General features: G+C 37.6%; 1 long non-coding RNA gene and 1 pseudogene across 1 annotated transcript; both read left to right on the top strand.

The window, feature by feature from the left end:
* Positions 1-12315: 12315 nt before the first annotated feature.
* LOC104215831 (uncharacterized) lies at positions 12316-17280 on the top strand. Its single transcript, XR_708317.2, has 2 exons — positions 12316-12821; positions 17020-17280. It is a non-coding gene; the product is annotated as an uncharacterized lncRNA (long non-coding RNA).
* LOC138886815 (V-type proton ATPase subunit a1-like) lies at positions 13458-17280 on the top strand (annotated as a pseudogene).
* Positions 17281-23927: the final 6647 nt, after the last annotated feature.

Here is a 23927-nt window from a genome sequence, read left to right as displayed (position 1 = left end):
CAGCTCCAGCCACCGCCATCTTCCTCCTCCATCGAGCTCCAGTCGCGAGCTTCACCATGAGCGACCTCATGTTGCGAGCTCCAGCCATCAACGACGCCATTAGCGAGCAGCTCCAGCCATCAACGACGCCATCAGTGAGCAGCTCCAGCAATGACGTGAATCAGTCCACCTTCACCTCCATGGCGTGTTGCCCGGGAACGACCTTTTTCTTCATTACTAAGCAGCCATTTTCCAGCTTCTTCTTCATCCCGTTTCTGCTGTACGAAGCCAACAAAGTTCGAGCAAGAATCAGTGTCGATTTCGTCGAGTTGCAGTGCGTCAAGGTTACCATTCGAACCCAGGTTCTTTGTTTGTATTAGAGAAGATTTGTGTTCATTTCTGTTTGAAGTTTGTTACTTTTCGAGTTTTTCAAGTGTGTTTATAATGTCGAGTGTTTATTTTAGTTTGAATCATTCATCTTCATTATAATGTTGTTTGATTCAGTTTGAGTTCAATTAATTATTGAGTTTAGTGATTTGAATCTACTTGTTCGTTATGTTCAATTTGTTACCGTTATTGAATCTGAAAGTATGTATGTTGTTAAAAATGTTGTTCAGCCAAAATAATTCCAGTTTGTTTCTTTGCTGTTCATCATTTAGTTTGAATTTGTTTAGGAATTGGTTATAGCTGCTGTAATTAGATAATTAATTAGGAGGATTTGGATATAACTGATATGGTGTTGGTACCGAATTGGTTATAGCTGATGAGGGTAGAACGGTAATTTCGATAGTGTTAGGGGCAATATGGGAAACGAGTCTTAATCTTGAGTGCTCTGTCCACTAGGCATTAACAATATTAAAATAGTACATGGTGGGGGACAAGACATAAGTTAGTGGGGAGGTGATATATTTGTTTAATATAATGGGGGACAAGACACAAGATAGTGGGGAATAATTCTTTAGTTTAATATAGTGGGGGGCAAGACACAAAATAGTGGGGAATAATTCATTTGTTTAAGGTAGTGGGGAACAAAGCATGCAATCATGGGAATATTTCGGGTGAGTGGTTCAAAACAAGAGTCTTGTTATAAATAGAGTCATTTTTTGAGAGACTTGGAGGAGAAAAAGAAAAAAGTTGAGAGAGTTGACTGAATTTTGGGAAATCAGAATTTGAGAGCAAAAAGAGAAAAGCAAGCTGAACTTTTACTTGAATAATTTCAAGTTGCTTTTTTCTTGAGTGTTATTCAAAAATCAGTAAACTACTGCGTCTTGCATCCGTCTCTCTTCTGCTTTGACAGCGATTGCATTCTGGTACTGCTGGTTTTCAATCTGTTATTGGGTTATTCTACTAGTCGTTACTGGTTTTGCTGTTGCTGAACCTGTTGTTGCTGTGTATTTACGCTACTTCTGCTTCTACTGATCTTCCTCTTCTTTTACTTCCAATACCAGGTACATGACCGTAACCTTATCGATATTGTAAGCTGAAATGTGAAAGCATGAATACATATGAAGAATGGAACTTTGAAGTTTTAATTTAGCTTTTTTTTATTTTTCCCTTTGTCTCTTTTACTGATTGTGTTTAGGTTATCTCATGTATTATTTTTCTGTAAATTTCGGTTGCTTTGCATAACTAGGCATATTGTAGTGATGTATTAAATAATACTCTATTTTAGTTCGGTTATTAGATAGTATATGTTTAAGCATGCTCATTACTGTCAAACTGTTTAACAATTGGAGTAAGAGGAAAATAACATAAGTTGGTCTTTAGTGAATCGGTTTGATAAAAATGGTTAGTTCACTAGCTTGAAGGTTTTAATATTGTCAACAGTAGGTTAATCGTGAACATGTAGCTAAATTTAGTTAAAGCATGAATTTAGATTAATTTCGTGAATTAGGCATTATGGCATGATTTGAGTTCAAACAAGACGGGTTAACGTTTGAATTTAATAAACTTTCGAATATGCATTAGTAATTAAGATTGATTCTAGTTTTCAAATAGTCGTAAATAATTAATTCTAACGGTTCAAGTCATCTAACAATGCGAGTTTAATCTAGTTATAGGATAATTAGTTTCTTTTAAACATATTATTTGTCGATTCCGTAGTTTATTTATAATTTCAATTTTAGTAATATTCCTTTCCGTTAACATTTGTCTTAATCTAGCATTTAATATGTTACGCCTTTTTTTAAGCATGTAACTAATTAGGATTTTTTCTCTTTTATTTTAGAAACGAATTTAATAGAAATGTAGTCACTTTAGGATATCCTTAAAATAAATGAGGCGAGCCTCGCCAAACAAAGACGCACAAACTGCGGGGCCCTCAATAGATGTTAATAATTACTTAGATTTTGGGAGTGGCCATTTAGTGAACTTCACGGCTTTCCCCAAAGATAATAACGCGTTAGACTCTTTTGACGCGATTTTAATTAAATTACATTCTTAAATTCGGGTGCGCATTTATGTGACCCAAATCCAAATCTCAACGGAGTCGGAACGTATTAACAACCACGGGTGCATTGATTGTGACGTGGTTCGAGATGCATTTTCACGACGTTGCAATTCTATTAAAAAAAATAATAAAAGCGGTTTAAACTTACTAAAAGCACACAAGTTATAACATGTATAAAAATCAGATATTTAGCCATTACAACAATTTAAGCGACCGTGCTAGAACCACGGGATTCGGGGGTGCCTAACACCTTCCCTCGGGTCAACAGAATTCCTTACTTAGAATTTCTGGTTCGCAGACTTCATTTGGAAAGTCGAATATTTTCCTCGAATTGGGATTCAAGATAAACCGGTGACTTGGGACACCAAAAGCCAAACCTTTCCCAAGTGGCGACTCTGAATTAAATAAATAATCTCATTTCGAATATTGTCACTTAAATTGGAAAAACTCCCTCACGCATTTATCCTTCGGGGTAGGCGCGCAAAAAGGAGGTGTGACAGCTCTGGCAACTCCGCTGGGGAGAGAACCCAGAACGTTTTGTTTAGGGTTCAGAATTCGAGCTTTGATAAATTGTTGTATTTGCTGATTTTTACATGTTGAGCCTAATGTGCTAAATGCCGCTTTTACCGCTTTGATATTGTTTGGACTGTATATAAATTGCTACGAAACCCTCCTCTCTCTGAGTCTTCTAAATCATCTGGGAAGTGTGCACTTCGTGTGACTTCTTTTCTGTTAGAGTCTTATCCCAATTTTAGAACGAGGTTCGGACAAGTTGCAAAGCCGGTGAAGCTTCTGTATTCCCGGTACGCTGCCCCACCTCGGCTCGAGCTGTCCGCTCGGGTAAGCCAGGTCTAGAACAATAAACCCAGGTTTTTAAACTTAGTATAACAAGCCTCATGCCGGATCCCTAGTAGGAACGTTTGTTTGCATCACGTGCATTTGACCTTGGAGACTCAACACAAGGGTTGGGTCTGTCTAGGACAGGTGTACCCAAATGAAAAAGACCATCCTGATGCATCTTACGTGCTACTTGCGCATCTGTTTGTTTCGGCTTGCATGTTGACCGGCTTCTAGAACAGAGGAAGAAAATCAAAAAAAAAAAAAAATCAAAACAAAAATCAAAAAAAATATATAGTGAGAGGTAGGTATTTAGAAAATTTTGAAACTCTGCCGAAATTCTGAAAAACAAAAAAAAGGGGTCATCTCCAAATGAGCCAAGTTTTCAACTACCATGTTTCCCCTATTCTGTCAAAACTACCGAACTACGCGGGTCTGATTCTCACCGGGTATGAGATACGTAGGCAAACCTCATCGGTTCCGACCCCAATTTTCAAAAAAATAATCCAAAAATATTTTCTTCTAGTCCCTTCTTTGAAAATATTTCCTTAAATTTTTTTTTAAAAAAGTAGTTTTTAAACTCAAAAAAAAAAAATGGTTTCCTTCTTTCTAATATCTTTCATACAAAAAAAAAAGAAAAATTAATAAAAATCAAATTTTAAAATACGGGTTTCCTTCATTCTGAAGTATTTTTCCAAAAAATCCAAAAAAAATATCAGAAACAAAAATCCAAAAAATTGCTCTTTAGCTGTTTTTATTTTGTAAATATCCATAAAAACTTTGAAAATATGAGTCCAAAAATATTTTCGCTTTTCTTTAGAAGTGCTATTGTAAATAAATAAAAAACTCAAAAATCCAAAATATTTTCTTAAAAGTGCCTCTTTCGAAAATTAAGAGGCGACAGCCAAAATCCAAAGAAAATATTTTCTTTCTTATTTAGAAAAAGAGAGAACAAATGAAAATTCAAACAAAAATATTTTCTTTTTTACTTCTAAAATTCTCAAAGTTCCAATCAAAAGAAAAGGAATTTTTAGAAGTCTTTCTTTCAAAAAATAAAAATAAAGTCAAATTCAAAAATCCAAAAAAAAAGTTTCCTTTTCTTCTTTTAAAGCATTTGTTTTTAGAAAAATCCAAAAGAAACAAAAATCCAAAAAAAAAACCTTTATTCTTTTAAAGCTTTTTTTTTAAAAAAAAATTATTCCTAAAAGAAAAAAAAAGTTAGTTTACTTACTCTATTCACAATCTCCCGAACTACGCAATATCTGATTCATGCGGGATCATGATACGTAGGCAATCCCCATCGGATTCGATCATAGCCATAAAATAATTGAGTAAAAAATGGAAAAAAAAGAAGTGCCAAAAACAAAACAAAAAAGAGCGGCAAAAACAAGATCAAAAGTGGTTAAAAAGAGGCAGGAATAAAAGAAAAGAGGTACATAGTGAAAAGGGCTAGTTAAGGCCGGGATGAAACATGCAACCCGTTCAAACACATGGTAGAGGCGTTTAACTGTTTAGGTGCATTTCATCCCAACGTGCGATTTCCTATATGTTAAATGCCTCAAAACTAACAAGGTTGTGTGTGTGAGTAAATTAGCCAGGTTCTGTTCAGGTGATTGGTTTTGTTGGTATGCGTTGATGAATGCGCAACCTTACACGCGACCACAATATTATCCACAAAACTGAGCTCCATTTCCCAGAAATATCCATCCTTACCAAGCTCCATATAATCCTCAATAAGATGTTCTCCAGTACAATCCTCGCTTAAGAGAGCCTTTCAGAAAGAATCAGTTCACCCCTATTGGTGAATCATATTCAAGCTTGTTCCAAAAGCTAATCAGGCTAAATCTATTGCAGCCAGTGGCCCCGAACCGGCCGAACCCCGAATCCCCCTCGCACCAAGCTGATGCTATATGTGAATACCATTCTGGAGCAGTGAGACACAATACAGAGGACTGTTGGACCCTCAAAAGGGCAGTTGAGGGTTTGATTGAAGTTGAAAGAATTATTTTTCGGGATGAAGAAGCTCCTGATGTGATGAACAATATGTGGCCTGCCTACAACATCGGGCCAATAGTCAGAATGATTTGTGAAGCTAAGGAATTTGATCCAGCATTGAAAGCCATTGCTGAGGCAGGAAAAAAGCCGGAAAATGATCGCCAAGCATAGAAATGTAGTCACTTTAGGATATCCTTAAAATAAATGAGGCGAGCCTCGCCAAATAAAGACGCACAAACTGCGGGGCCCTCAATAGATGTTAATAATTACTTAGATTTCGGGAGTGGCCATTTAGCGAACTTCACGGCTTTCCCCAAAGATAATAACGCGTTAGACTCTTTAGACGCGATTTTAATTAAATTACATTCTTAAATTCGGGTGCGCATTTATGTGACCCAAATCCAAATCTCAACGGAGTTGGAACGTATTAACAACCACGGGTGCATTGATTGTGACGTGGTTCGAGATGCATTTTCACGACGTTGCAATTCTATAAAATAAATGATAATAATAAAAGCGGTTTAAACTTAATAAAAGCACATAAGTCACAACATGTATTTAAATCAGATATTTAGCCATTATAACAATTTAAGCGACCGTGCTAGAACCACGGGATTCGGGGGTGCCTAACACCTTCCCTCGGGTCAACAGAATTCCTTACTTAGAATTTCTGGTTCGCAGACTTCATTTGGAAAGTCGAATATTTTCCTCGAATTGGGATTCAAGATAAACCGGTGACTTGGGACACCAAAAGCCAAACCTTTCCCAAGTGGCGACTCTGAATTAAATAAATAATCCCATTTCGAATATTGTCACTTAAATTGGAAAAACTCCCTCACGCATTTATCCTTCGGAGTAGGCGCGCAAAAAGGAGGTGTGACAAGGGTAATATGGGAAATGAGTCTTAAAAAATGATTAATTTGAGTGCTCCGTCTACTAGGTATTAATAATATTAAAATAATACCTAGTGGGGGACAAGACATATGATGATGAGAATTAATACATTGTTTAATACATAGTGGGGGGACAAGACATATGGTAGTGGGCAATAATGCATTGTTTATTATAGTGGGGGACAAAGCATGCAGTAGTGAGGAATAAGAGAATTAAATAAAGAAAAGACATGTAGTAGTGGGGAACAAGTGAATTAAAAAGAGGACAAAATATATAGTAGCGGGGAACCAAGCATGCAAGTGTGGGGAGAATATTTTCGGATTAATTTAAGTGTTTCAAGACAGATAAAGTTAATGGAGTTTGGCTATAAATAAGGGGAGCAAAACACAAGAAGAGGGGCTGGAAATGGTTGAAGGTTTTGGTATAAATATAGAGATCAGTAGAGACATGAGGGGAGGAGAAAAAAGATTCTGAAAATCTTAAAAGAGTGCTGGAGAGTTCAAAAAGAGGAAAACAAAAAGAAATATAGGGTTTTTCATTGCATCTGTAGGAGTAACTCGAATTCGGGACAGTGAACCTGATTCCTTTTTGAATGCTTAATTGGTTCAGTGGTCTACGAGTTCAGTTTTGGGTTTAATACACGCGTGGTTGAGTCTGTTTGTGGTGATGTTGGTTGTTGCTGTTTAGTCTTTTACAAACTTTTGGGGCTGTTTTATCGAGCCTGTTTGGTTTTCTTTAAATCTTTCTGGGCTTCGAAATTTGGTTTGAATCGCTGCTGCTGGGTTGCTGTTGTATTGTTGTGTTATTACTGTTGCTGACTGTTCCTTCATCTTCTTGTATTTCCATTATCCAGGTACATGTTCTAAAGCTCTCAAATTTAATGGAAAGGAAGTAAAGAGTTGTTGGAATGGATTTATGAATTTCTCCTATTTCTTTGTGTTTAATTTAATGTATAAGCTGTAGTTCACTTGATATCGCATAGTATGTATTAGAATGACTTTGGAATGCATAAACTGGACTGTTGAATCTATTTCTACAAACATGTGAATACCAATTGTAATTAATCTTAGTTTGTGATTACTAGTTATGAAATATAGTGTAGTTAATTCTTTTTCAGTAGTCGTGAAATAGTTTCAAATAGGTTATGCCACAAACCAGGTTCAAATAGTTCATGGAAATCAGCATGTTGGTTTAATAGGGTTAGTTCTGAAATTGCGAGTTCACTTGAGTAAGTAACATCATTTTAAATAGCATTGTGAATAATGTTAGTAACTAATATTCTCAAATGTTAGTGATTGATGTTAGCCTGATGTCAGTTTTTTAAGCATTGACTCATTTCTTCGACAAGTCATAAAAAGAGTTAAAAAAATGGCTTTGTATTACACATAGTTAATTCCAATAGTTCAATTCATCTAATAATGTTAGTTTAAATTAATCAAAGAATAGTTAGTTTGTTTTGATATTACTGGGTGTCAATCTCGTGTTCTATTCATAATCTCAACTTTAGTGTTATTAACTAATAGAATAAGGAACGATACAATCTCCCTTGAGTAAGCTCTGTTGCAATTTTCCGTTTGCATTTGTCTTAATCTAATAAATAATAAGAGGTACGATCTCATAAACATGTAACTAATTAGGACCTCTTCTCTTTTATTTTAGAGACGAACTTAATAGAAAAATGTAGTCACTTTAGGATTGTCCTTTTAAAATAAACGAGATGAGCCTCGCCAAATAAAACGCACAGATTGCGGGGCCCTCGATAATTGTATATATTAAAATATTTAGATTTCGGGATGGGCCGTTTAGCAAAATTTCACGGCTTCACCCAAAATAATAATACGCTAGTCGCTTTAGGCGCGCCTTTAATAATTTACTTTCTTAAACTCGGGTGCACATTTATGTGACCCAAATCCAAATCTCGACAGAGTTGAAATGTGTCAATAATCACGGGTGCATTGATGTGACGTGGTTCGAGATGTATTTTCACGACGTCGCAATTCTCGTTAATAATGATAATAATAAAAACGGTTAAAAGTTAAAATTTGCACATGGGTTCAACATGTATTAAAATCAGATAAATAAGCCGAATATGACAAGTTGAGCGACCGTGCTCGAACCACGGAACTCGGGAATGCCTAACACCTTCTCCCGGGTTAACAGAATTCCTTACTCGGATTTCTGGTTCGCGGACTGTAATACAGAGTCAATCCTTTCCTCGATTCGGGATTGAACCGATGACTTGGGACACCATAAATCTGCCAAGTGGCGACTCTGAAATAAATAAACAAATCCCGTTTCGATTGTCCTTTAATTGGAAAAACTCCCTCTGCGCCCCTGCTAGCGTAGGTAAAAATGAGGTATGACAGTGCTAGATATGTGGGCCTGCTATGTTGAACCCTTCCAACTGACATCGGCCCCCAGTTGGGGCACTTTTAAACTCTCTAGAATAACGAACCCTCTTGTCCCTCTGTATCTGCTCCCTACCTCTCAAACGGTAACCCTCAATCCTCCGATCTATCTCTACTACTAGTTGATAAGAAGTCCCTATCTCAACCTCTCAGGCCATAGTAGCCTGAATACCTGATTACAACCCCGCAATAAACCTTCGCACTATATATAAGTTAGTAGGAAGTATCATAAGTGCATGGCGAGACAACTCAGAGAATCTCGCCTCATAATCGATCATAGACATCTGACCCTACTAGAGCTGCTCAAATTGAAACCACAACTCTTCCCTCTAAGAGGGTGGAATATACTTGACCAAGAATAGGCGTGTGAACTGGTCCCAAGTTATGGGAGGAAAACCTAATGGACTGCCAAAAGATAAGATAACCACCACCTACAGGCCCTGCCTTCCACCTGGAAAGTAGTGAAATCCACCCCATGGGACTTCAATATCCTCATGTTGTGCAGTCTGTCCCTGCACCTATCAATGAAGTCCTGGGGATCCTCATATCACTCACCTTCAAAGACAGGAGGGTGTAGCCTAGTCCATTTGTCCAATAGATTCTGCGGCTCACCGGTCGCGGCTGGTCTAGGCTCAAGTACAACTACTGCAATTGGCTAGGATCCGCCCATGGGTAGTGCACCTGGGGTCTGATATACAACAGTTGTATGCCCCGAAGCCTAGGTAGTAGGGGTCTGTGCTCCCTCTCCCACCTGAGATGTGGCTAGGTCTGCTAAAAATAAACCATCCTGGGTCATAGTATCCATGAACCGCAGCATACGGCCTATGACCTCTTGAAAGCCCGGGGATGACATGAAATCCACCAGGGCTGGCTCTGTTGCGGGCACCTCGCCCTAAACCTTAATAATGGGATCCTCCACTGGATCAACTGGGGGTGCAATTGGGACAACTCAGGGACGTGATCATCCCCTACCTCGGGCTGGTGCCCTCCCCCGGCCTATGCCTCGGCCTCTAGCAATAGGGGGGCAACTTCTCCCGGTTATGGAATGTTTGCCGTGCGCGTTCTCATCAACTATGAGAGAATAAGATAAAGAAACATAGTATACCATCAACTGCATGATGAGAGATGAATAAAGAGTAGTTTCCTAACACCCTATAGCCTCTCAAAGATAAGTACAGACGTCTACGCACCGATTCACAAGACTCTATTAGGTCTGCCCATAATTTGTGAGATCTACGTGAACCTAGTGCTCTGATACCATGTTGTCACATCCCAATTCTAGTTTAGGTCGTGATGGCGCCCAACACCGTTGCTAGGCAAGCCAACAATGAACAATCTAGAAATTTCCATTTTTAATAAGTTTTTCAAGCAACTAACTTTCTTTAAATTCAAAGAGTTTAATGAATAACGAATTTTTAAAGTAATCAAAGCGAAAACAGCTAAATGAAATCATAACCATAGAAATACAACTTAAAATCATAAGTTTACTAGTGTGTGCCAAGACCTGGTATCACAAGTGTGAGCATTCTAATAGAATATACAAAAGAATACTAGTCTACTATTTCACAAATAGACAGAAAAATATAACAAAAGGAAGACTTCGACTGTTGCAGTATGGCTCGAAAGGGTATCTCACTGTGTAGTCTCGTAGCGGGGATCAAATATGCGCGTCGAACTGGTAACCAGATGTAACTGCCTCAGATCCTACACAATTAAGTGCAAAAGTATAGTATGAGTACATAAACAATATGTACCCAGTAAGTATCTAGTCTAACTCCGAAGAAGTAGTGATGATGGGTCGACTTTGACACTTACTATGAGCTAACAATGATATATCAAAATTTTACACTAAGCATGGATTTCATGAATAAAATTGAAAGCTCAATAACAGGAAATAATAAATTCTTCTTTCGTAAATATTAAATCCCAAGTTTAGTTTCATCATATAACAATTTGTATCTCAAGACATTTAAGCAATATTAATTATGAATAGTTCCAAAAATTTATCATGCATAAATTATGCCGAGGTCGTACGACCCGATCTAACATAATATTTAAACTGTGCACTGTCGAGGATCGAATGGTACAAACCATAGATGCATCTATCTGCTACCGCTTCGTTCGACCCTCTCCACAAATAGAAAATATTTCAAGTAAAACATAAATTCTCATTTATAGTCAAGTGTTCCATTCGCAACTTCAAGTAAGTGGAGTTAACCTTTTACAATTTTTTTATCAACTTAAGATATGACTTAAGCAAGTAAATCAATAAGTAGGGGTGCAAACATTTCAAGTATAGCATGGTATAAGTCCTAGACTACCCGGACAATAACATAATTAGTAGCTACGTATGGACTCTCGTCACCTCGTATGTACGTAGCCCCCACACATAGGATCACATATTAGTTATAATTCACTTATGGGGTTAATTCCCTCTTACAAGGTTAGAAAAGAGACTTACATCGTTTCAAGACCAACTTTCCGGTCCAAGATTTTTCCCAAACCCTCAATTTGGCGCCAAACGACTCGAATCTAGTCAAATGTTATATAAAATAATTAATACATGCTTAAAAGTTTATATCCTAACTATCAACGTGATTTCCCAAGCCTATTTGAAGAATCCCTAAAACTCACCCCCACGCCTACGTGCTTGGATTTAGAAATTTTTTGAAGAAAGTTGTTACCTATAACCCTATGAACTCAAATATATGATTTTCACAAAAATTCCATAACCAATTTCGTGGTTAAATCTCATTTTTATCAAAAACCTAGGTTTTTACCTAAACCCATGATTTTCACTAATTTACATGTTATAATTAACCCTTAAACTATGTATTTAAATCACAATTAGTAGGAATCACTTACCTCCAAGTTCTAGGTGAAAATCCCTATTAAGAAGCTCCAAAATTCGTCCAAAGAGTGAGAGAAATGTGTTAGAAATGGCTTAAGTCCCGTATTAAATGAACCTTTCTGCCCAGCAATTTTCGCACCTGCGGTGCCTTGGTCGCATCTGCGGTCCTGCACCTGTGGCAAGATCCTCGCAGGTGCGCATTTCTCTTACCTAGCCAGGCTCCGCATCTCTGAACAAAAAGGGTTGCCTCTGCAAGCCTTCCGCTCCTGCGACCACTGCACTCGTACCTGCGGTCATGCAGGTGTGTCAAAACTTCCGCACCTACGGATGACTGGGCTGCCCTCACTGTTTTGTTTCTGCGGCTCGTGGCTCGTGTAGACATGTGATTTTTGACCCTTCCCAAGATTTTTTCATATTTAACACGCAAATATTTAATTTAGGCCTAATATAGCTATTTCAACTCATTTTTACTCTTTTACTTTATTTTATTATAAGAAAAATAAAAATTACAAAAAAATATATTTTAGTATGTATCTTTCATAAATCTTTTCAAAAAAAAATACAAAAAAATAGTACCTTAGTTTTATCTTTATATAATTTTGAAAATACAAAAAAAATATGATAGTTTCATGTTAGCTTTTGCATTGTGTAGTATTTTTATCTTATTTTAAAATGAGTCAATTAAGGTGTTGGATCACAATTTTAAGAGTTGTAGAGCCCAATTCTTGGCCCAATTCGGATTAGTCCATTAAGCCTAGGGACCCTTTTATACTCTTCTTTGGAACAAAAACAAATAAAAAAATACCTATGGACTAATTGGCAAAATACACAAAATAATAACCTAAACCTAGACTCTACATATAGGAACGCCTAAATCAGCAAAAGGGAACTAACGCCTAATACATTGAAGAAGAGATAAGAAATGAGCGCATCAATACACATATAGAGAGACCCCCCCTGTATCTCGCCCCTTGACAGGAGAAGAAGAGCCATTTCAATGGTTTCTTCTTAACAAACACTAGCGAAACCTCACTCCCTTCAACATCTGATCTTCTTCACCCATGAAATAGCACCTTAGAATTTCCTGAACCATCACCCTAATCTCTAAGGCATACATAAAATCAACCATGAACCATAGGAGGATAAGAGGCAGCCGAAAAATCCCTTCCTCTAGGCCTACTGCTACCTCCAATTTTCCAAAATCAAAGACCCTCAAACTCTGATTTTCCAACATTCAAACACACGCACAAGCGCACATATGGACAGAAACAGTGACGAGAAGGAGAGATCAGTGAGGCATCCGATTCAAGATTCTGTCCGCGGATCTGATTCGTCGCCAAGGCTCGACGTTCGCTGCTGTGTTATCCGGCTTGTCGGAGGTTTTCGTTTGTTGATACATTGAAGAAAGGTTAGCACAATTTTATACACAGTTGAATTTAATTGCGTATGGTTCCTACTGGATTCCACTTGTTCATGAACTCATTCTGTTTAAGTTAAGAGGAATTGAACTCCAGATAAATCGTGATTTCATTACTCGTTTTATATGATTATTCTATCGGATTTGTGCATCCTCGTGCTAGCATAGCGATATATGTTAATTGCTCTCATTATTCAATGAAGTATTTCATAAATGGACTAAAGAGAATTGTGGCATCATATGCTCTGTTTTTTAGCTTGTTAGTTTCCTGTAATTGATCCCATTATGTCATGGTCTGATCCAATTTAAATTCAGATCTAAATGCACTCATTATATTCTGTATCGCCAAGTGATTACCATAGTAATTAAGGATGGAGAAGGACTCCTGTGATTGAGTATTTGGTCGTGTTTTCGTTGTTCTTTTGTTATGGTTGATCTGTTTTGCTCGATTTTTATTAAGATGGAATGGTGGTTGATTTGTTGTCCTACTAGAATTCTGGCTGATTTGTGTTTTAATGTGGGATTTTGGCAAGATTGTTCTGTTCTCTCATCATGTTGAGTTGGTCATAAAGTTTTGAGATGAAACATAAGTCGAGTTGCTTAGATTTGAGTTATTTGATATTGGTTATGAAGTTGCTCAGATTTGAGTTTATTGATATTGGTCATTCTATTGTCAATCTTTTCCTGGGTTGGAGTATTGAATATTCTTTGGTGTCTGACTTCTTAAACAAAAAATGCTAGGCAACCGTGGTTTGAGATGAAACATAAGTCAAGATCTGTTTATTTTGAATTCGCTAGGAGCAAGTTTAGGCCGTCGAAACGTGAATAGATGAATCTCTGGGCACATTTATAATAACAATTACCATAGCTACGGGTACGGTTTCCGTGACGTAGTTGTGATACTTAATCCCTAACTAGTTAAATATGAATATTCGTAGTTCATTTAGTTGAATGCTTTTCCTTTAGAATTCAAGGCGTGCCATTTAGTTGAATTACCATGGCCCTCGCAAATTTAAAAACGCGTAGTTACTTTAGGCGCGTTATTTTAATAAATTACCTTCTTAAACTCGGGTGCGCATTTATGTGACCCAAATCCAAATCTCAATAATGTTAGATAAAATATGTCGAGGACCGCAGGTGCATTTATGTGACGTGGTTCAAGACGAGTTTTAATAACGTTGCAATCTTCCTAAAAATGAATAAAAGCGATTAATAAGTTAAAATTGAACTATAGGCTAAAACATGTGTTACAATCAGATAATAGGCTAATTGTAACAGTTGAGCGACCGTGCTAGAACCACGGAACCCGAAAATGCTTAACACCTTCTCCCGGGTTAACATAATTCCTTACCCGGGTTTCTGTGTTCGCGGACTGTAAAACAGAGTCAATCTTTCCTCGATTCGGGATTTGAACCGGTGAAATTGGACACCATAAATTATCCCAAGTGGTGACTCTGAATTTTAAATAAAATAATCCTGTTTCGATTGTCACTTAAATTGGAAAAAACTTCCTTATATACTCCCTTACGGGGGTGTAGGTAAAAAGGAGGTGTGACAGCTCTGGCGACTCTACTGGGGATAAGAACCTAGAATCTCTGGTTCAGGGTTCAAAATTCGAGCTTAGATGAATTGTTATATTTGGCTTTATTTATTATCTGATTTTATTACATGTTTGGGCCTAATGTGCTAAATATTGCTTTTACCGCTTTGATATTATCTGAACTGTATATATAAACTGCTACGAAACCCCTATCTTCTCTTTCCTGAGGAGTGCATGCTGGTCGTGACTTCTTTTTATTAGTGTCATATCCCAAATAGAACGAGGTTCGGATAAGCTGCAAAGCCGGATGATCTTTTGGTTACCGATACGCACCCCCATCCCCCCCGGCTCGAGTTGTTCACTCGGGTAAGTCAGGTCTAGAACAAATACACTCAGGTTTTAAACCTAGAATAACTCAGCCTCACGCCGGATCCCTAGTAGGAACGCTTGTTTGCATCATGTGTATTTGACTTTGGAGACTCAACATAGGGGTTGGGTCTGTCTAGGACAGATGTACCTCAAAATAATAGACCATATTGATGCATCCTATGTGCTACATGTTGCATTTCTTCGAGGGTAAAAGGGTCATTTGGCGGACTAATGATAGTTGAGGGCAAATGAAAAAAAAAAAGAAAAAAAAAAGAAAGAGTGAAGTGTGAAGAGAGTGGGGCCCAATTATGTTTTCTGTCACATTTTTTGTTAAGGAAAAAGAGCTTGAAAATTCAAAAGAAAGATTTTGCACTCTTTCATCATTTTACGAAAATCAGGAAATCAAAAATAAAATAAAAACAAAAAGAGTTTACATGTTCCATCATTTTTCAAATTTTTTTTTCTTTCAAATTATTATTTTTTTAATTCTCGCCCGTAACCAATCTGCCCGAACTACGCAAACCTGATTCTCGTCTTTCGGAGCGTGATACGTAGGCAACCCACATAGGGTTCAGTCTTCCTAGTAAATCTTAGATTCTTGGCTTTGCGGGGCCGAATTTTGCACTTCTAGCGAATCTCTTCGCTTAGCTTATTATTCCTTTTGAGTCCGCTCATCGTGCTGTCACTTACCTTGGCCAACACTTCTCCAATTCCGTGATCTAAATGCCGAAAAGAGCCTTTCCAGAGAACATTTGTAAACCAGGTAAGATGCGCCTAGATGTCAAGAAAGCTACGATATTTCAAAGATCAGATACACAAAGCTGGTATATTGCCTCCCCCTCTTCCTGCTTCCCAACCTGATATTGAATTAGAAGAATTGGAGATACAACTGGCAGGGCATGAACATGAGTTGGTTGAAATGAATGCTAATAGTGAGAAATTGCGGCAATCATATAATGAGTTGCTTGAATTTAAGATGGTATTGCAAAAGGCTAGTGGCTTCCTTGTTTCAAGTAGTCATACCACTGATTAGGAAACAAAATTGGTTGAAAATGTGTACCCCAGTGATAACCGTGCTGATACAGCATCATTACTTGAGCAGGAGATGCGTTCAACACTTTTAAATCAGTCTGGAGTTAGATTTATTAGTGGCATTATCTGCAAGTCCAAGGTTGTTCAATTTGAAAGAATGTTGTTTCGTGCTACAAGGGGTAATATGCTTTTCAATCAGGCAGTTGCTGATGATGAAATACTGGATCCTTCCTCAAACGAAATGGTTGAGAAAGTAGTCTTTGTAGTATTCTTTTCAGGTGAGCAGGCGAGAACAAAAATACTGAAAATATGTGAGGCATTTGGTGCAAATCGCTATCCTGTTCCTGAAGACACGACAAAGAGAAGGCAGATAACTCAAGAAGTTTTGTCTCGACTATCTGAATTAGAGACCACTTTGGATGTTGGACTGCGCCATAGAGATAAGGCTTTGACCTCCATAGGATATCACCTTTCAAAATGGATAAACATGGTTAAAACACAAAAGGCAGTGTATGACATGTTAAATATACTAAATTCCGACGTTACAAAGAAGTGCCTTGTGGGTGAGGGCTGGTGTCCAATATTTGCGAAGACCAAGATACAAAGAGGCTTTGCAGCGTGCAACATTTGATAGCAGTTCACAACTGGGCATTATATTTCATGCGATGGATGCTGTGGAGTCACCTCCAGCATACTTTAGGACAAACAGTTTCACAAATGCATTTCAAAAAATTATTGATGCATATGGTGTTGCTAAATACCAGGAGGCAAATCCAGCTGTGTATGCCATTGTTACATTTCCTTTCCTTTTTGCTTGTGATGTTTGGGGACTGGGGTCATGGAATCTGCTTGCTGTTGGGAGCATTAGTTCTTATCGCAAGGGAAAGCAAACGTAGTTCTCAGAAACTAGGCAGCTTCATAGAGATGCTCTTTTGGGGTCGCTATGTACTCCTGTTGATGTCAATATTTTCAATTTACTGTGGCTTGATATATAATGAATTCTTCTCAGTTCCCTTTCACATATTTTGTGACTCAGCATACAAATGCCGAGATGCTACACAGTGATGCACGAACAGTTGGTTTGGTAAAATACAATGATCCATATCCATTCGGCGTGGACCCAAGCTGGAGAGACAGCCATTCAGAGTTTCCCTTCTTGAATTCTCTTGAGATGAAGATGTCTATTTTGTTGGGTCTCACGTAGTATTCTATGTCCTTAGCTTATTGGGTTTTAATTTTCTCATACAGGAATAAATTTACTTATCGGAGTTTGATCGTGACAGAGCCCCAGGACCATCTAGTCAGTATCGCTCATTCAGAAGTGGATTAAAAGGAGATTTTCTTTTCTTTTTTATGTTTTGAGTCTGTTTTTCTTTTTTTTCGTCTTTTACCTTTTAGTTTTGTATAGTAATGTCGAGTTTTTTTTATTATTGTACTTTCTATTTTGCATTTGAAAAAGTGTGTAATAAATCAAAAATCCAAAAAAAGAAGAAGAGATTTTGCGTTTTATATCTCCGTTAGAAGTTTTCTTTAGAATACTAATTTTAGAAATGAATTTTTTTATTTCAATTGGTTTTCTTTAGGAAGTTAATATTTAGAGCTCAAAATAAAATAAAATAAAATAAAAAATTTGCTTTTATATTTCCTTTAGTATATTAAGACTAAAAATCCAAAAAAGAGAGAATTTTCTTTTAGTACCTTTTTAAAAGTTTTCTTTTAAGATATTAATTCCAAAAATCCAAAAAAAAAAGATTTTCTTTTGAGGTTCTTCTTTGGGTAATTAATGAAAAAATTTATATATTTTCATTAGAACTTTAGGATATTGTATATAGAAGAAAAAAAAATATATTTTATCTTTTGTTTAAAGTTTCTTCCTTTAGGCAATCAAAATTGAAATTCAAAAATATTTTGTTGCTTGTTTCGAAATCTTGCGTCAGAATATCAAATGAAAATTCAAAATATTTTTCTGTGGTTTATTCTTTAAATTTCCTTACTATAAAAGGGAATCAAAAAATATTTTTCTCTTCTAGGTTTTTTTGTTTGTTTTGTTTTTCTTTTTTCTTCCTCTAATAATTTCTCATAGAGTATTTGTTTCAAAAAAAGAAGAAGAAAGAATATATGCTCGTTAAGCTTGAGTCTGGAATAGGTCATAGAACAGTAAGTCTAAAAAATTCAAAAAAAAAAGATTTGCTTCTTTTATTTCTCTTTTCTCATCAAAGTAGTCATTAAGGTAAAAAGAAAAAAAAAAGAAAAAAGAGAACGTCAGTTTGTTTCCTTTATTCCTGATCTTCCCGAACTATGCAAAGATCTGATTCATGCGGCGTCATGATACGTAGGCAACCTACATAAGGTTCGATCGAATTATTATTATTATTTTTATTTATTTACCAAAAGAAAATAAAAGAAAAGAAAAAAAAGAAGAAGAAGAAAAAGATGGTGAAATTATGGGATGTGAGAATGAGAAGAAAGAAAAAGAGCGATAATCAGAAAGAAAAAAGGGGAAAGAAATTGAGTGAGCTAAGAAGTGCGAGGAAAGAAAAGAAAAGAGAAGATTCAAATGGACAAATTGGGATGATTCCAAGTAACCTTATGACCCTCTAAGTCATTCTAGAACCATTAATTGTTGCTAGGTACATTGCACGCAATGTGATATTTTTGTTATTAAATGCCCTAACGCTAACGGGATGACTCCAGTTTGTTCCTTTTGATATCTTCATAGCAGAAAGGTGGTTGGTTTGTGGTTCTCGAAGTAGTAACTCCTCTCCACAACATAAAGTCAAAAGGCAATGGTGGACAACAACAAAATTGGGTTAGTTGATACTGGTGCCCGAAAGCAGTTGGTTGAACAGGACACGGGTTTGGCTGATGAGGTAAGGATGTTAAGACAATACATGACAGACATGTATCAGTCCTGGATAACTGGGAAGGCACCACCCCCGCCACCACTTAGCTTCTTAGATGCTGCCCCTACCCAAACTCCGGTCATAATGCCAGATGATCCTCCATACTCTCCAGATCTACCCATTTATCATAGCTTTCCGAACTACCCCAGTAGCTCCATCACTCATCCTCCAATTACCTCTCCCCCAAATTGTCCTCCTGTCATATCCATCATTCCCAACAATGAATACCCACTCAAAACTCATGATGCCCAATATTACTCCTCAAAAGTTGCCCACAAGTTTCCTGACTCATACAAGAAGAGCCATCGGGATGAGCTTCATGCTGAAAATGAAAAGGTTACAGGAAAAGAAGGGCAAGATGAGATATTCGGGAAGCTGAAAAGCATAGGACAGTCTTTAAAGAACATGCAAGGGATGGGAAACCAGGTTAGCATGTCTTACAAAGAGTTCTGTATGTTCCCTGACATTCGCCTACCCGCGAGGTTTAAAGTGCCAAAGTTTAACTTGTATGATGAGGGTGGAGATCCAGTATCCTATCTGAGGAGTTATTGCAGTGAAATGAGAGGTGTTGGCGAGAAAGATGAATTGTTGATGGCGTATTTCAGTGAGAGCTTGACTGGGGCAGCTTTGGAATGGCATAAGCGTCAGGATGTCAGTAAATGGCATACATTTGGCGACATGTCTCAAGATTTTGTGCGACACTTTCAATACAATATAGACATTGTCCCAAACCGCTCCTCCCTATATCGGATGGAAAAGAAACCCAAAGAAAGTTTTAGGAATTTCTGGCTCAGATGGAACGAACAAGTCGCTCGGGATAGTCCTCCCATTGATAGAAAAGATGTTGCTGAGCCCCGACGACGACAGGGTCCAGTGGTTGTTCTTGCTAAACGCTTTCAGCCTCAATGTCGACCCCGTGGATATCCTTGCAATCCTCCCACTGCTACTTCTCTCCACAGAACCCCCAAAATCGTACATCACTTCCCCAATACCCCGTCCACAATGCACCACTATATGCTCCACATCCCCGAGGCCCGCGATGGCCCGCACCACTTCACCAAATGTCTTACCCGCCTCCTCAAGCATATCAGCCACCTGCCCGCAAAAGGTTCCAACTGAGGCCAGAATACAAATTGAAAAGACTACTGAAAAAAGAAAAGGCTTTCACCCCTATTGGAGAATAATATGCCAGTTTGTTCCAAAGGTTGAAGCAGTTGGATATGTTGAAGCCGATTCAGATAAAAATGCCAAACCCTCTGCCAAAGAAGTTTGATTTTTCTCAAAGGTGTGCATATTGCTCCGATGCCCCGGGTCACAGTACAGAAAAGTGTTGGCGCCTGAAGAATGTGATTCAGAAGCTTATTGATGTAGGTGGCCTTACCGTGCAAAATCCAAATGCAGCAAATACTAGCCAAAGTCCATTGCATGTTCACAATAAGACACATATGGAGGACATGATTTGTGTGGAAAAGGAATATAAGAACTATTCTGAGATCCTCGGAGGGCCACCTGCCGCGAAGCTTTCAATGCTATCACTCTTGGATACAGAAGTTGATCATAAGAACGAGCCTGCTAAAGGGATCCAAGAGCAATTTGCTAAGGACAAAGAGATGAGGACTTGTAAAGGTTCTAGCAATGTTGATGTTGAACTCAGTGGCTAAGATGCAGAGCTTGGTAACTGGAAAGATGCTCCTCTCTTGGTTAGATAGGGAGGAGTCTTTGTGGTTTATTTTGTGGTCATTTTTGTTATCCGGGTTATTTTTAGGGTTGTAATCCGGATATTATCTTGTGACTCAAACCCTTCTATCCTTTTATTTTGCCTAGTTCGTTTAGTTGTAGTAGCTCATTTAGTGTTGTCTAGGTTTGTTCCAAGGTTTTAACCCCGTTGTAGTTTGCTTGTCTTGTTGTTCGAACCGTTTCACCGTCTATCTAATGCAATTTCCTATCTTCTGTTATTTCTTGTCATTTTTGTTTTTTGTTTAGTTTTCTTCTCCTTTTATAGTTCTTTTCCTGTTGACTCTAGTGACATGACATGCATGCGTAATTCTCGGCCTGATCTTAAAAGTTAGTTTAGTCATTGAAGCTTCGAAACAATTTTGAAGTGATAGGGACATTTGAGGGAAATAAGTAAAGGGATTTTGAGATCATTTCAAGCCCGAATTGTGTGAAACTAGGGCAGATAGAATGTAAAAAAACACTATTGAAATGCATCATGCCACATCGGGTTGAAGCTAAAGGCAAGTTTGCCCCAAATTGATAGGGGTCGTTCATGGTAACGAGAGTGTTGTCCAATAGTGCTTTGTATTTAACAGATGTAGAAGACAAATATGTGGATATGGCTCTCAATTATGATGCAGTCAAAAGATATTACGTATGATTTCTTTGGTTTGTTTAATTGTGTTTGTGTTTGGCATGCTTTGAAGATTGGAATGACGAAGACATTTTATTCTGCTATCTAAATACTTTATCCTTTGTCACCCCTTTGAGACTTATTTATTTTCTTGCATATCCCTCTTTTGGAATCAGAAGCAGAGTTTAGAAATATGATACAGAAAAAAGGGAGAGAAAAGAAAAGAAAAAAAAGAAGAGAAAAAGAGAAAGAAAAATGGAAAAAGAGTAAAGAAAAGAAAAGAAAAGGAAAAGGAGAAAAAGAAAAAAAAGAGAGAAAAGTACAAAAATGAAGCAATTCCTATGTCATGAACTACGTTCGACCTGATACCTTTTAAGGATACATAGGCAGCCTCACGGTTCGGTCCCATCAAATAAAATTTCAAAAGTCCCCAAGCAAAAAAAAACTAGGGCAGAAGTTGTGGTTGTTGTAAGAGATCTGATTCCAAAAGTCATAATTTTGAGCCTTTTTAAGCTATTTTTGAGCCTTTATCCTTTCTTTCTAACCCCATCCAAAAGCCCACATTACGGTATAAAGAAAGACCTTCCAATCAATCTTTGAGTAGTGCCAAGTCAAGCGAGTTAGAGGTATGATTCACATCAGGGGCAACACTCTGTTCTGCACAAGGAAAACAAAAATGAGAAAGTTTTATCGGTGAAAACCTTCACAGGCACCATAAGGTGATTGTAAGTTGAGAGAAAGAACAAAATGAGAGAGGCTTGATGGTGAAAACCCTTCGAGCACTAGAAGTCGAATAAGGATCGTGAATCAAATTGGATAATCAGAGCATTGAAGCCCAGTTTCACGTTTCAGAGGTACAACAATAGTTGAACATCAGACTTGTTTGACAGATTAGGCCACTTAATCCACAGGTGCATGTCATGGTCATTAGAGTTGGTATCCACATCTAATAGGTTTCTACTTTGTAGTTTTCTTGTTAGGAATCATCTCTTTCCTTTGTCCTTTACTCTGCTCCTCTTATCTTGTTTACTTCCTCTTCCTGAGTCTGTTTGGTCAGAACAAGCGAGAAATGACTTCAAAATTTGCCACCAGCTTTCCAATTGCACAAAATGGGATCTGGCTAGCACATCAAGTGGCATAAGTCATGAAAGAACAACGTGCGCACTGAGTTGGTAACAATCAACATGCTTTGGGGTTCATGTAAAATACAAAGGTTTGGTATATATCAATTCATGAATAATGCAATAGATGAAGGGTGTAGGGTGAACGGATCAAAGGTATTTTCTCTGATAAGATTGACAAAGAAAGTGGTTAACCAGTGACAAGTAAGGTCTTCCAAGCAGAAATCAAAGTTATCATGGTAAGTGATGGAGCAGTAGACCTCAAGGCCAAGGCTAGTGATTTGAGTCAGGAAAGAACAGCATGCGCACTGAGTGGATGACAATTGACGTGCTTTGGGATTCATGGGAAACACAAAGGTTTAGTACATGAGCACAATGCAACAGATGAATGGTATTGGGTTTAAACGGATAGAGTTATTCTCCATGATAAATGTGATAGAGAAAAGTGGTCAGTCAGCAAACACGCAAGATCTTTCGAGTTAAAACCGAAGTTACCATAGGAAGTGAAGGAGCAATCGCCTTCAAAGTTCAAGGCCACAAACCAATCACCATGTTTAAATTCACAAGTTTTCTTTGATTGAAACAGGGGCAGAATATTTCGTTTGTTTCAAAGAAACCCTCCGTAAGAAAAAGCAAGCACCAGACAAGTTTGACCGTAAGTTCTCAAGACCCTCATGGAAAATGGGACCTAGTTTAAAATTCGAAACAATCATGAGTAGAAAAATCTAGCATAAATGTACCCCAAAGGAATATAAGTTGGTTTCAAAGTTTGCATGCATGAGATAATGTCACACCTCCTTTTTACCTGCACCACAGGGGCGTAGAGGAGTTTTCCCAATTAAAGGACAATCGAAACGGGATTTATTTTTTAATTCAGAGTTGCCACTTGGGAGATTTATGGTGTCCCAAGTCACCGGTTGAATCCCGAATCGAGGAAAAGATTGACTATGTATTACAGTCCGCGAACCAAAAATCCAGCTAAGGAATTCTGTTAACCTGGGAGAAGGTGTTAGGCATTCCCGAGTTCCGTGGTTCTAGCACGGTCGCTCAAATGTCATATTCAGCTTATTTATCTGATTTTAATACATGTTGAACCTATGTGCAAATTTTAACTTTTTACCGCTTTTATTATTATTATTTTTAACGAGAATTGCAACGTCGTGAAAACACATCTCGAACCACGTCACATCAATGCACCCGTGGTTATTGACACATTTCGACTCCGTTGAGATTTGGATTTGGGTCACATAAATGTGCAACCGAGTTTAAGGAAGTAAATTATTAAAAGCGCGTCTAAAATGACTAGCGCGTTATTATCTTTGGAGAGGGTCGTGAAATTCACTAAACGGCCCATCCCGAATTCTGAATGTTTCATTTTAACCATTTATTAAGGGCCCCACAATTTATGTATTTTTGTTTGGCGAGGCTCATCTCATTTATTATTACAAGCAAACCTAAAAGCGACTATGATTTGCTATTTTTACTTTTGTCTCTAAATAATAAAAAAACTTAGCTAATTTATGAACTACTATATTTAAAACCCTGCGTGTTTAAAAGGTGCCCGATTTTGGGGCCTTTGGTCAAAGCATCGGGCTAGCAAGCATATTAGCGGCTTAAAGGGAGGTGGGCTTGCTAACAAATTTGAATGATCCATACAATTGGGCAATGGTATAGCCCAGACTGCTCATATTAACTCAAACGATCCTGAATGAAGTTTCTAAGCCACTAGTTTAATACTAATTCACTAATTCATTTCCTATTGTAATTAAAACGAACTAATAA

The sequence above is a fragment of the Nicotiana sylvestris genome, chromosome 3 (assembly GCF_000393655.2).
Source record: "Nicotiana sylvestris chromosome 3, ASM39365v2, whole genome shotgun sequence".
Lineage (NCBI taxonomy): Eukaryota > Viridiplantae > Streptophyta > Magnoliopsida > Solanales > Solanaceae > Nicotiana > Nicotiana sylvestris.
This window is presented reverse-complemented; position numbering and strand designations above follow the sequence as displayed.